The sequence below is a fragment of the Stenella coeruleoalba genome (assembly GCF_951394435.1).
Source record: "Stenella coeruleoalba genome assembly, chromosome: 7".
Lineage (NCBI taxonomy): Eukaryota > Metazoa > Chordata > Mammalia > Artiodactyla > Delphinidae > Stenella > Stenella coeruleoalba.
The window spans coordinates 99,314,441-99,328,232 of NC_137153.1; the positions used below are offsets into that span (position 1 = coordinate 99,314,441).

Below are 13,792 nucleotides of genomic sequence, written 5' to 3' on the forward strand. Positions count from 1 at the left end.
AGAATGATCTCATCTCATGCCTTACCTTAATTATATCTGCAAAGACCCTATTTCTAATAAGGACATATTCTGAGGTTCTAGGTGGACATGAATTTTGGGAGATGATATTTAACCCACTACAGATCCCAAGAACCAAATTTGGTCCCCTTGGGGATGACATCATCCTTGCTGAGAATACCATAACCTAGAGAATAAATGGTATTCAAAGCACTCCAGAATCTAAATCCAACTTACTTGGAGAAGTGAATGCTGTCAACTCTCTGAAAGGATCCCCTGACCAGTCCTCTGCTGGTGACTTTTGTAGTTGTCTGCAGAGGGATGCCATGGTCCCTGGAGGAAAGTCACAGCACTGTCAGTCCATCTGCCCTCCTGCACCCCTCACCCAGCTGCTGAAAGGGTGCTTTAACTTCTGTCATCCTCCACTGCATCCTCTGTAAAGTGGAGAGAATCAGAGTACAGTATCTACTTCCTAGAGTTAATTTTGAGTTTAACTGAGGTCATGCACAAGGAGGGGTGTCTACCATAGAAAATGTGCTCAATGATTAGCAGTTATTTCTATTATCATTCTTTTTTCCCCACTGTGTCCCCCCTGAAAGATGGTGTTCCCAGTCCTTCCCCTTGACAGTTTCATGATCTGATTCCTCTCTCTAGTGATGAGGCTTCCTTTTTAGCTGTCTCTCCCATTTAATGAGAGCGCATCTGATCTTTTCCAAGCTTCAGCTTTTATTTCCCATCAGGAAATCATGAAAATGCTTTTTGTTGGCTCACAAAGCTTGCCTTGATATAAGTTGGGGAACCATGCACAGGGGAGGGCCAACCATCAATGTAGTGAGCCAACTATGTCATGAAAAACCTGGGTGCACTGGTCAGCCCTGGTACATTCCTCGGGGGAAGGGGGGTTCTTCTCTGTGACTTCTCTTCTAGAAAGGTAAGGAACCTATGCATTCGCTTTTCTGGGAAAATATTTTATTATGTCCTATGCTTGTGAATAATTTGCATGTCGGGGCATTCATCTCTGCATATTTCTAACTTTAGGCTTTTTATCTTTGTCTTTATCCTGTGGCTAAAACTCTATGGCAGAAATAAAGGTGGAATGGGTGTCCTTGACTCCATCAGCCTCAGAGGGACCTCTGTCAAATGGTCCCACTCACATGACAGGAAACTCTATCCTGTGGTTTTGATTTTATCTGACAAGTAAGTTGAGATTTGTATTCACAATTCCATGTTTTTCCTCCATGTTGCACCAAGAGTTCTTGGTCATATAGGATTGTGCTTATGATCATTTAAACACTCTTTGTTTTACATACCCTTTGGCAGAGCTAAGCGTTTGTGGGGACTTGAATGATATTGGGGATCGTTGCTTGAAGGACATGCTGATTTTTTCCTCTTCTAGATAATCTATCATATATCCTTGAGTCAAACTAGATCACAGAGACCCAGGAAGGTGGGCTGCACTGTTCTGACAGCGGGCAAAGTTAACTTTGCTGAATTGCTTCTTGATTTGATGCCTTCAGCCTATATAGGGGTCCTCATGGACTCATCCCTAGGAAGCTTCTTATTCTGTTGGTTGAAGAGCAAGGCTGAGGGTGTCATGCTTTCCTTCCATGGTGTCCTCTTGGAAAAATGCTTATCTTCACTACTAAGAAGATCAGTACTTCTCTTGAATGACAGCTCTGTTTTTTGCCTCATGGATGTTGGGAACTGTATATATGATCATGTTTCTTTTCTTGTGTTGGATGCTGCAAAGCTTAGAACCAGTAGGTGGTTCATCATACCCAGACTGAGGACTGCCTCACTCCAAGCTCATTCCTATCCCTTTCCTTGTAGTCTTTTTTCTTCTGCACTATTTAAAATTTGTGCTCTTTTATTGTATTTTAGTTTTCCTTGTAAGATCCCTTTTATCCTTTTTGGAATAAAGTAGGAAACACATTTTTTAAGTAAATATTTATCTGAGAGAAGAATTAAACTAATTTTGTATGATCCCAATGGGCAAACTGAGGATTCCTTCTTTTTTTCTATCCTTTCCTGCCCTCCCTCCCTCCTTCCCTCCCTCCCTCCCTCCTTCCTTCCTTCTTTCCTATCACTCAAATATTTAACATGTCAACTAACTATGAGGAACTGAAATAGGAGACTTAGGGAGATAGAGGAGGCAGCTTCTAGCTGTTTAAGAAATGACTTTATAACGCGCAGTCCTGCCCAAAGATAAACAATTACCACTTGTACCAGAACTTCATAATTTACAAAGTGCTTCTGCCCACATATGACCTTGTTTTACCTTCACAGCACTGCTCAACTGTAGGGATTATTATCTTCATTGATCAAGAACCCGAGCTTTAACAAGAATCTTGGCCAAGGTAACTTAGCTGCTAAATGGGGGAGGTAAGAATGGCTTCCTGATTTTCTGGTTTCAAATCCTTGTTTGCCCTTTTCATGACCTGAGACACCCCACCACTTATCCCCCCTCCATTCGCCGTGCGGTGGGCATACCCTCTCAGTCTGAATGTGTCCCCTTTCACTCTGATGTCATTTTTACCCAGAATGTGAATTCACAATTCACAATTCACATAGTATCAGTGTTGTTTTTATTCTCTGTGATTTAAAAGCCAACAGAGGGACTTCCCTGGTGGCGCAGTGGTTAAGAATCTGACTGCCAATGCAGGGGACATGGGTTCAAGCCCTGGTCCGGGAAGATCCCACATGCCACGGAGCCACTAAGCCCATGTGCCACAACTACTGAGCTTGCGCTCTAGAACCCGCAAGCCACAACTACTGAGCCCGAGTGCTACAACTACTGAAGTCCATGCGCCTAGAAACCGTGCTCCACAATAAGAGAAGCCACCGCAATGAGAAGCCCGTGCACTGCAATGAAGACCCAATGCAGCCAACAAATAAATAAATAAATAAAATAAAAAATAAAAGCCAACAGAGATATGCCGAATATGTTTCTGCTTTCATGCTTCAAAGTTTTGCTTCAGGAGATAGCATCTTCCGTACAGGGGCCACATGAATGCTGGTTAGAAAACAGGTGGGTCCCTGTGCCAGTCATTCAGTGCTCTATCAGATTCGGCAGAGCGTTTTTGAGTCACCACATGCCACCACAATCTAGAGGTGGCTCTAGATTGCTCTTCACGTGCACGCATATTGTGTGTTATCTTAGGGAGAGCAGAACGGTACCTTCTGGAACAAAGCTAGGGCTTATCACAGTATGCCCCACCAGCAGCTATTAAGGTACTTTCTTCTCCAAACCCAAAAGTTGGGGATTATTATTATTATTATTATTTTTGGTGAGGGGGGCCTCCTCACCATGTCCCTATTTAGCATGAAAAAGTAAACATTTCTAGGTTACTAATTTATTTAAAGGAGTATTGAGTCATCCCTTGTTATCCTTCCTTAAGCTTATTTTATCTTGTTGAAATTTCTCCAAACTTACGGCTTATGGATGGCACACTTCCTTAACTTCCAGAGAGATGCAACTGCCCCCATTTTTATGGTTCTTTGGTCATTTCCATAAGGTCATTGCATGTAAGCCCTTGCATGGAGTGTATCAGGCAGGGTAAGTCAGGTTGTGCTGTGGTAACAATACACCTCAATTAAACAAATGTTTATTCCCTGCCTGGGTCCATGATGTGTCAGCTGGGGGCTCTTCTCCTCATTGGCTTTACTCTGGGACCAAGACTGATGGCGTAGCTACCACCTAAATGGCAGAGGGAAAGAGTGTCTCCACTTGTGCACTGGACTCCAAAACTTCAGCCCACCAAAGCGAATCACTCAGCTACACCTCACTTCAAGGAGTAGGAAAAATCAAACCCACCATGTGGAGAACCCAAAATATTTGGTGCAGTGAGTTAGATCCTTGTGCTACATGTTAATCTTATCTGGAAATGTCAGCATTTATCCTTTAGGCAAAAACCAGGGGAACTTTTTAAAAAAATTAATTAATTTATTTATTTTTGGCTGCGTTGGGTCTCTGCTGCTCCTCGTGGGCTTTCTCTAGTTGTGGCGATGGGGGCTACTCTTCGTTGCAGTGCGCGGGTTCTAGGCGTGTGGGCTTCAGTAGTTGTGGCACACGGGCTTCCGTAGTTGTGGATCGCGGGCTCTAGAGCGCAGGCTCAGTAGTAGTGGCGCACGGGCTTAGTTGCTCCACGGCATGTGGGAACTTCCCGGACCAGGGCTTGAACCCCTGTCCCCTGCATTGGCAGGCAGATTCTTAACCACTGCAACACCAGGGAAGCCCATAAACCAGGTAAACTTTTTTTTTTTTTACATCTTTATTGGAGTATAATTGCTTTACAATGGTGTGTTAGTTTCTGCTTTATAACAAAGTGAATCAGTTATACATATACATATGTTCTCATATCTCCTCCCTCTTGCGTCTCCCTCCCTCCCACCCTCCCTATCCCACCCATCCAGGTGGTCACAAAGCACCGAGCTGATCTCCCTGTGCTATGCGGCTGCTTCCCACTAGCTATCTATTTTACGTTTGGTAGTGTATATATGTCCATGCCACTCTCTCACTTTGTCACAGCTTACCCTTCCCCCTCCCCATATCCTCAAGTCCATTCTCTAGTAGGTCTGTGTCTTTATTCCCATCTTACCCCTAGGTTCTTCATGACCTTTTTTTTTTCTTCTTAGATTCCATATATATGTGTGAGCATACAGTATTTCTTTTTCTCTTTCTGACTTACTTCACTCTGTATGACAGACTCTAGGTCCATCCACCTAACTACAAATAACTCAATTTCATTTCTTTTTATGGCTGAGTAATATTCCATTGTATATATGTGCCACATTTTCTTTAACCATTCATCTGTTGATGGACACTTAGGTTGCTTCCATGTCCTGGCTGTTGTAAATAGGGCTGCAATGAACATTTTGGTACATGACTCTTTTTGAATTTTGGTTTTCTCAGGGTATATGCCCAGTAGTGGGATTGCTGGGTCATATGGTAGTTCTATTTTTAGTTTTTTAAGGAACCTCCATACTGTTTTCCATAGTGGCTGTACCAATTCACATTCCCACCAGCAGTGCAAGAGTGTTCCCTTTTCTCCACACCCTCTCCAGCATTTATTGTTTCTAGATTTTGTGATGATGGCCATTCTGACTGGTGTGAGATGATATCTCATGGTAGTTTTGATTTGCATTTCTCTAATGATTAGTGATGTTGAGCATTCTTTCATGTGTTTGTTGGCAATTTGTATATCTTCTTTGGAGAAATGTGTATTTAGGTCTTCTGCCCATTTTTGGATTGGGTTGTTTGTTTTTTTGTTATTGAGCTGTATGACCTCCTTATAAATTTTGGAGATTAATGCTTTGTCAGTTGCTTCATTTGCAAATATTTTCTCCCATTCTGAGGGTTGTCTTTTTGTCTTGTTTATGGTCTCCTTTGCTGTGCAAAAGCTTCGAAGTTTCATTAGGTCCCATTTGTTTATTTTTATTTCCATTTCTCTAGGAGGTGGGTCAAAAAGGATCTTCCTGTGATTTATGTCATAGTGTTCTGCCTATGTTTTCCTCTAAAAGTTTGATAGTTTCTGGCCTTACATTTAGGTCTTTAATCCATTTTGAGCTTATTTTTGTCTATGGTGTTATGGAGTGTTCTAATCTCATACTTTTACATGTACCTGTCCAGTTTTCCCAGCACCACTTATTGAAGAGGCTGTCCTTTCTCCACTGTACATTCCTGCCTCCTTTATCAAAGATAAGGTGACCATATGTGCATGTGTTTATCTCAGGGCTTTCTATCCTGTTCCATTGATCTATATTTCTGTTTTTGTGCCAGTACCATACTGCCTTGATTACTGTAGCTTTGTAGTATAGTCTGAAGTCAGGGAGCCTGATTCCTCCAGCTCCATTTTTTGTTCTCAAGATTGCTTTGGCTATTCGGAGTCTTTTGCGTTTCCATACAAATTGTGAATTTTTTTTTTTTTTTTTGCGGTACGTGGGCCTCTCAAAGGTGTGGCCTCTCCCGTCGCGGAGCTCAGGCTCCGGACGCGCAGGCTCAGCAGCCATGGCTCACATGCCCAGCTGGTCCGCGGCACACGGGATCCTCCCAGACCCGGGCACAAACCCACGCCCCCTGCATCAGCAGGTGGACTCCCAACCACTGCGCCACCAGGGAAGCCCCAAATTGTGAAATTTTTTGTTCTAGTTCTGTGAAAAATGCCAGTGGTAGTTTGATAGGGATTGCATTGAATCTGTAGATTGCTTTGGGTAGTAGAGTCATCTTCACAATGTTGATTCTTCCAATCCAAGAATATGGTATATCTCTCCATCTATTTGTATCAGCTTTAATTTCTTTCATCAGTGTATAGTCTTCTGCATACAGGTCTTTGTCTCCTTAGGTAGGTTTATTCCTAGGTCTTTTATTCTTTTTGTTGCAATAGTAAATGGGAGTGTTTCCTTGATTTCACTTCCAGATTTTTCATCATTAGTGTATAGGAATGCAAGAGATTTCTCTGTGTTAATTTTGTATCCTGCTACTTTACCAAATTTATTGATTAGCTCTAGCAGTTTTCTGGTAGCATCTTTAGGATTCTCTATGTATAGTATCATGTCATCTACAAACAGTGACAGCTTTACTTCTTTTCCGATTTGGATTCCTTTTATTTCCTTTTCTTCTCTGATTGCTGTGGCTAAAACTTCCAAAACTATGTTGAATAAGAGTGTTGAGCGTGGGCAACCTTGTCTTGTTCCTGATCTTAGTGGAAATGCTTTCAGTTTTTCATCATTGAGCTGTGGGTGTCATATATGGCCTTTATTATGTTGAGGAAAGTTCCCTATATGCCTACTTTCTGCAGGGTTTTTATCATAAATGGGTGTTGAATTTTGTCAAGAGCTTTCTCTGCATCTATTGAGATGATCATATGGTTTTTCTCCTTCTCTCTCAATTTGTTAATATGGTGTATCACGTTGATTGATTTGCGTATATTGAAGAATCCTTGCATTCCTAGAATAAACCCCACTTGATCATGGTGTATGATCCTTTTAATGTGCTGTTGGATTCTGTTTGCTAGTATTTTGTTGAGGATTTTTGCATCTATGTTCATCAGTGATATTTGCCTGTAGTTTTCTTTCTTTGTGACATCCTTGTCTGGTTTTGGTATCAGGGCGATGGTGGCCTTGTAGTATGAGTTTGGGAGTGTTCCTCCCTCTGCTATATTTTGGAAGAGTTTGAGAAGTATAGGTGTTAGCTCTTCTCTAAATGTTTGATAGAATTCGCCTGTGAAGCCATCTGGTCCTGGGCTTTTGTTTGTTGGAAGATTTTTAATCACAGTTTCAATTTCAGTGCTTGTGATTGGTCTGTTCATATTTTCTATTTCTTCCCGATTCAGTCTTGGCAGGTTGTGCATTTCTAAGAATTTGTCCATTTCTTCCAGGTTGTCCATTTTATTGGCATAGACTTGCTTGTAGTAATCTCTCATGATCTTTTGTATTTCCGCAGTGTCAGTTGTTACTTCTCCTTTTTCATTTCTAATTCTATTGATTTGAGTCTTCTTCCTTTTTGTCTTGATGAGTCTGGCTAATGGTTTATCAATTTTGTTTACCTTCTCAAAGAACCAGCTTTTAGTTTTATTGATCTTTGCTATCGTTTCCTTCATTTCTTTTTCATTTATTTCTGATCTGATCTTTATGATTTCTTTCCTTCTGCTAATTTTGGGGTTTTTTGGTTCTTCTTTCTCTAATTACTTTAGGTGCAAGGTTAGGTTGTATATTCAAGATGTTTCCTGTTTCTTAAGGTAGGATTGTATTGCTATAAACTTCCCTCTTATAACTGCTTTTGCTGCATCCCATAGGTTTTGGGTTGTTGTGTCTCCATTGTCATTTGTTTCTAGGTATTTTTTGATTTCCTCTTTGATTTCTTCAGTGATCACTTTGTTATTAAGTAATGTATTGTTTAGCCTCCATGTGTTTATATTTTTTACAGATCTTTTCCTGTAATTGATATCTAGTCTCATAGCGTTGTGGTCGGAAAAGACACTTGATACAATTTCAATTTTCTTAAATTTACCGAGGCTTGATTTGTGACCCAAGATATGATCTATCCTGGAGAATGTTCCATGAGCACTTGAGAAAAATGTGTATTCTGTTGTTTTTGGATGGAATGTCCTATAAATATCAATGAAGTCCATCTTGTTTAATGTATCATTTAAAGCTTGTGTTTCCTTATTTATTTTCTGTTTGGATGATCTGTCCATTGGTGAAAGTGGGGTGTTAAAGTCCCCTACTATGAATGTGTTTCTGTCGATCTCCCCTTTTATGGCTGTTAGTAGTTGCCTTATGTACTGAGGTACTCCTATGTTGGGTGCATAAATGTTTACAATTGTTATATCTTCTTCTTGGATCGATCCCTTGATCATTATGTAGTGTTCTTCTTTGTCTCTTCTAATAGTCTTTATTTTATTTTACTTTATTTATTTATTGCAGTATATGGGCCTCTTACTGTTGTGGCCCCTCCTGCCACGGAGCACAGGCTCCGGACGCGCAGGCTTAGCGGCCATGGCTCACGGGCCCAGCCGCTCCGCAGCATGTGGGATCCTCCCGGACCGGGGCATGAACCCACGTCCCCTGCATTGGCAGGCGGACTCCCAACCACTGCGTCACCAGGGAAGCCCAATAGTCTTTAAAGTTTATTTTGTCTGATATGAGAATTTACTCCAGCTTTCTTTTGGTTTCCATTTGCATGGAATATCTTTTTCCATCCCCTTACTTTCAGTCTGTATGTGTCTCTAGGTCTGAAGTGGGTCTCTTTTAGACAGCATATATATGGGTCTTGTTTTTGTATCCATTCAACCAATCTGTGTCTTTTGGTGGGAGCGCTTAATCCATTTACATTTAAGGTAATTATCGATATGTATGTTCCTATTCCCATTTTCTTAATTGTTTTGGGTTTGTTATTGTAGGTCTTTTCCTTCTCTTGTGTTTCTTGCCTAGAGAAGTTCTTTTAGCATTTGTTGTAAAGCTGGTTTGGTGGTGCTGAATTCTCTTAGCTTTTGCTTGTCTGTAAAGCTTTTAATTTCTCCATCAAATCTGAATGAGATCCTTGCTAGGTAGAGTAATCTTGGTTGTAGGTTTTTCTCCTTCATCACTTTAAATATGTCCTGCCACTCCCTTCTGGCTTGCAGAGTTTCTCCTGAAAGATCAGCTGTTAACCTTATGGGGATTCCCTTGTGTGTTATTTGTTGTTTTTCCCTTGCTGCTTTTAATATGTTTTCTTTGTATTTAATTTTTGACAGTTTGATTAATATGTGTCTTGGCGTGTTTCTCCTTGGATTTATCCTGTATGGGACTCTCTGTGCTTCCTGGACTTGATTAACTATTTCCTTTCCCATATTAGGGAAGTTTTCAACTATAATCTTTTCAAGTATTTTCTCAGTCCCTTTCTTTTTCTCTTCTTCTTCTGGAACCCCTATAATTCGGATGTTGGTGCGTTTAATGTTGTCCCAGAGGTCTCTGAGACTGTCCTCAGTTCTTTTCATTCTTTTTTCTTTATTCTGCTCTGCAGTAGTTATTTCCACTATTTTATCTTCCAGGTCACTTATCTGTTCTTCTGCCTCAGTTATTCTGTATTAATCCCTTCTAGAGTATTTTTTTTAGAGTATTTTTAATTTCAATTATTGTGTTGTTCATCGTTGCTTGTTTCATCTTTAGTTCTTCTAGGTCCTTTTTAAATGTTTCTTGCAGTTTCTTTATTCTATTTCCAAGAGTTTGGATCATCTTTACTATCATTATTCTGAATTCTTTTTCAGGTAGACTGCCTATTTCCTCTTCATTTGTTAGGTCTGGTGGGTTTTTTTTTTTTTTTTTTTTGTGGTACGTGGCCCTCTCACTGTTGTGGCCTCTCCTGTTGCGGAGCACAGGCTCCGGACGCGCAGGCTCAGCGGCCATGGCTCACGGGTCAAGCCGCTCCGTGGCATGTGGGATCTTCCCAGACGGGGGCACAAACCCATGTTCCGTGCATCGGCAGGTGGACTCTAAACCACTGCGCCACCAGGGAAGCCCTGGTGGGTTTTTATCTTGCTCCTTCATCTGCTGTGTGTTTTTCTGGCTTCTCATTTTGCTTATCTTACTGTGTTTGGGGTCTCCTTTTTGCAGGCTGCAGGTTTGTAGTTCCCGTTATTTTTGGTGTCTGTCCCCAGTGGGTAAAGTTGGTTCAGTGGGTTGTGTAGGCTTCCGGTGGAGCGGACTAGTGCCTGTGTTCTGGTGGATGAGGCTGGATCTTGTCTTTCTGGTGGGTAGGTCCACGTCTGGTGGTGTGTTTTGGGGTGTCTGTGGACTTATTATGATTTTAAGTAGCCTCTCTGCTAATGGGTGGGGTCGTGTTCCTGTCTTGCTAGTTGTTTGGCATAGGGTGTCCAGCACTGTAGCTTGCTGGTCGTTGAGTGAAGCTGGGTGCTGGTGTTGAGATGGAGATCTCTGGGAGATTTTCGCTGTTTGATATTATGTGGAGCTGGGAGGTCTTTTGTGGACCAGTGTCCTGAAGTTGGCTCTCCCACCTCAAAGGCACAGCACTGACTCCTGGCTGCAGCACCAAGAGCCTTTCATCCACACGGCCACCAAACGCCTGTAGTGCAGAGAATTTGGAAGCATCTAAATCATTGCCACTTACTATTCGAGCCTGCTCTCCGTCCTGGAGCTGCCATGGCCTCTGCAGGTCACCGCTGTGACCACACGGCTGCTCACGGGTCCCTCCTCTCCCCCGACACCTCCCCCACCTCTGGGAGCCCGTGCTCACTGCTGCTCCCTCCTCCAACCAGGTAAACTTTTATTAGGGGTTTGGAATCTAGAGACTAAATCTGCCACTTACTGCCTGGTACTTTTGGGTGAGTCCCTTATGCCTTCTGAGTCCAATTCCCTTTTCTTAATATTTAAGTAATAACCCCCTGGTCGGGCTACTTCCATAGGATTATTGGTGAATGTCAAGGAGATACTATATTTGAAAATATTTTGAAATGTGAAAAAAAGTTTCATAGATAAAGATTGTTCAGCTTATTGCCATGTCTTTTTTGGGTAGAATAATAATTCTAACTCATATCACTTAGATCAAAAATAAAATACAGGGCTTCCCTGGTGGCGCAGTGGTTGGGAGTCCGCCTGCCGATGCAGTGGATACAGGTTCGTGCCCCGGTCCGGGAAGATCCCACATGCCGTGGAGCGGCTGGGCCCGTGAGCCGTGGCTGCTGAGCCTGTGCATCCAGAGCCCGTGCTCCGCAACGGGAGAGGCCACAACAGTGAGAGGCCCGTGTACCACAAAAAAATAAAATAAAAATAAAATAAAATAAAATAAAATACACCCATTCTGAGGACAGGCACCTGTCTCTGAAAATGATTATATCAGTTCTACCGAAATGTCAAGAACCTTTTAAAATTAATATATAAGGCACTGGAGAAAAGGCCATGCCAAGGCAGCACCTGGCACAACTTCCCAATAGTTACCTTCATGTAACTACGAGTCTAGATGCGTAGGTTATTTTGTCTTTAGACACTTGTGGCAATACTTTCAGTCAGACCAAGCAGGATTATCTCTGCCTCTTGCCGGCCCTTTCTAAGTTGACAGGTAGAAAACTGATCATCAGAAAAGAGCACACAAAACTCTAATACTAAAAAACAAAACAAACAAACAAAAAAACCTCTAATACTATAGATTGCAACTAGATGATAAGATTTCCTGGGCAGTCAAATGATTCCCGTTTTTCATGGCAGTTCATAATGATCTTCTTTCCTTGGGGCTCCCTAGAGGGGAGAATCAACCAGGTACGCTCTTAGGTTCAGGATGGTGGCTTCCTTTATCTTGAATTTCACAGGACACTGTGGAATGTATGACTTTTAGGTCCCTCAAAGACTCCCTTCACTGGGCACATCTGGCCAAGTGGGTAGCACATTTGCCTCACAAAAACTGATCCTTTATTCTTGGCTTTTTTTTTTTTTTCATTCACTAAACACTAATTAAACACCTGTTATGCACTGTGTTAGCTACCTAGCTAGTATGGATGTAAGATTAACGAGACTCAGTCTGCGTTTGAGCAATTCACAGTCTAGTGAAGGAGACAATTATATAGGCAACGGTGACTGTACAACATGTTAGAGATGCCCAGGAAGTGCAATGAGATATCCTGGCAGCTTAGAACAGGGGAGCCTCACTGTCTCTAGACGTCAGGGAAAGCTCCCAAGAGGAGCTAAAGTGCCAGTTGGGTCTTAAGGATGATTCAATGGCTGTCAATACAGAGCAAGAGAATTGGGGGCAGAGGAATAGCATATGTAAAGACCTAGAGGCTGGGAAGAGTTCCTGTTATGAAATTTGTATAACTGGGGGTCATGATGCTCTGCAGAGCCCCAGTTATAGGGGCATGTAAGACCAGCTCTGTGCCAGGGAGGCCTGGGTCTCCCTCAGAACCAACTCCTGTCATCCCAGGGGGTTAACCAAAGGTGTAACATATGTACATTACACGTTGGGTTGGAGCCCAGAGAGCCCTTCCAAGTTTCCCCCACTTCTTCCTTCTCTGCTCCTCTGCCTTCTGCCCGACCTCCCACTCCACCTCCCAAGGTTCTGGTTCCAACCAGCTGCTACCATGGTTGGCCAAGCCCAGGACACTCTGTGCCCCTTTGGTCTGAGGTCACTGCATCTTGGGGAAATAACAGTGGATCTTTGTATTCCTCAGAACGAGGCACCTACCACCTCTCTCTCTCTTGTTAATACCCATTACCCTGAAAGCCTTAATTGTGATGCATGATTATGTTAAAAGACTTTCTTCCCATAAGGGAAGAGGACAGGAAGGAACAAAGCAGGTGAACAGTACCAAGAGCCACGCGTGTTCACTTTGCTTTCTGAGGAGAGGAAAAATCTCAGAGAGCAGCCATGTCTGTGTTTGCATCGCTCTCTGCTTTCTCCCCAATCTGCTGTTTTCATGGTTAGAAAAATAAGTCCTGCCCTTTGAGAGGGTGAAACGAGTTCAAGAGCTTCTTATCCAGCTCTCCCTTGATGACAACCTAATGGTTTTCATTAGACTTGTTTTCCAGGTTATATAAACCAACAGCTTTGAACGCTGACTTGGGGTAAGCAGAATAAACCAAAGAAAAAGCCAGTTAGAATGTACTGGTGAGGCATTTAGTCTTAGAAAAGAAAATGTGCAGTTGTTCTTTGTAATGGAGATTTGCTGATCTGATTCGAAAATCCCGGAAGCTAGCACTGCATTTTGAAATGGTGCATTGCTTGACATGAGGTTTAAGTTCATTTTGGAGCCAGTTCTTCACCTACCACCCCAGGTTCTTCCTGAAATGTCCTTGAAGCCTTCTTAAGAGCAGAAAGATGCTTTCACATTTTCTCCCCGAAAACCATTACATTTTCTTTCAGTGTAACACTTTATACAGTGATCAAATTATACGGTGACCATAACTGAAAAATATCTGTATACAAAATTCTTCCTACTCTGGCAGTGTTTATGGAAGGGACTGTTATGAAATAGCATGTAAAGCATGGACCAGCTTAAAATGATTTTGCTTTTTAAAATAGGCTCTTCACTATGGAGAACAGTATGGAGGTTCCTTAAAAAACTAAAAATAGAATTACCATACGACCCAGCAATACCACTACTGGGCATATACCCTGAGAAAACCATAATTCAAAAAGAGTCATGTACCAAAATGTTCATTGCAGCTCTATTTACAATAGCCAGGACATGGAAGCAACCTAAGTGTCCATCGACAGATGAATGAATAAAGAAGGTGTGGCACATATATACAATGGAATATTACTCAGCCATAAAAAGAAACGAAATTGAATTATTTGTAGTGAGGTAGA

At 42.1% G+C, this 13,792-nt stretch overlaps 1 protein-coding gene across 3 annotated transcripts in view; it reads left to right on the forward strand.

Annotated features, from left to right (window-relative positions):
- The window catches only part of PALM2AKAP2 (PALM2 and AKAP2 fusion), a 619,204-nt gene that overhangs the window by 68,763 nt on the left and 536,649 nt on the right, over positions 1–13,792 (forward strand). For 2 of the 3 annotated variants that reach the window (XM_079926225.1, XM_079926226.1), the window contains one exon: positions 2,284–2,379. The exons of the other annotated variant lie outside the window; for it this stretch is intronic. The gene's annotated coding sequence lies outside the window, so the exon portion shown is untranslated. The remainder of the gene's footprint in view (positions 1–2,283; positions 2,380–13,792) is intronic. 3 annotated transcript variants of the gene reach the window in all.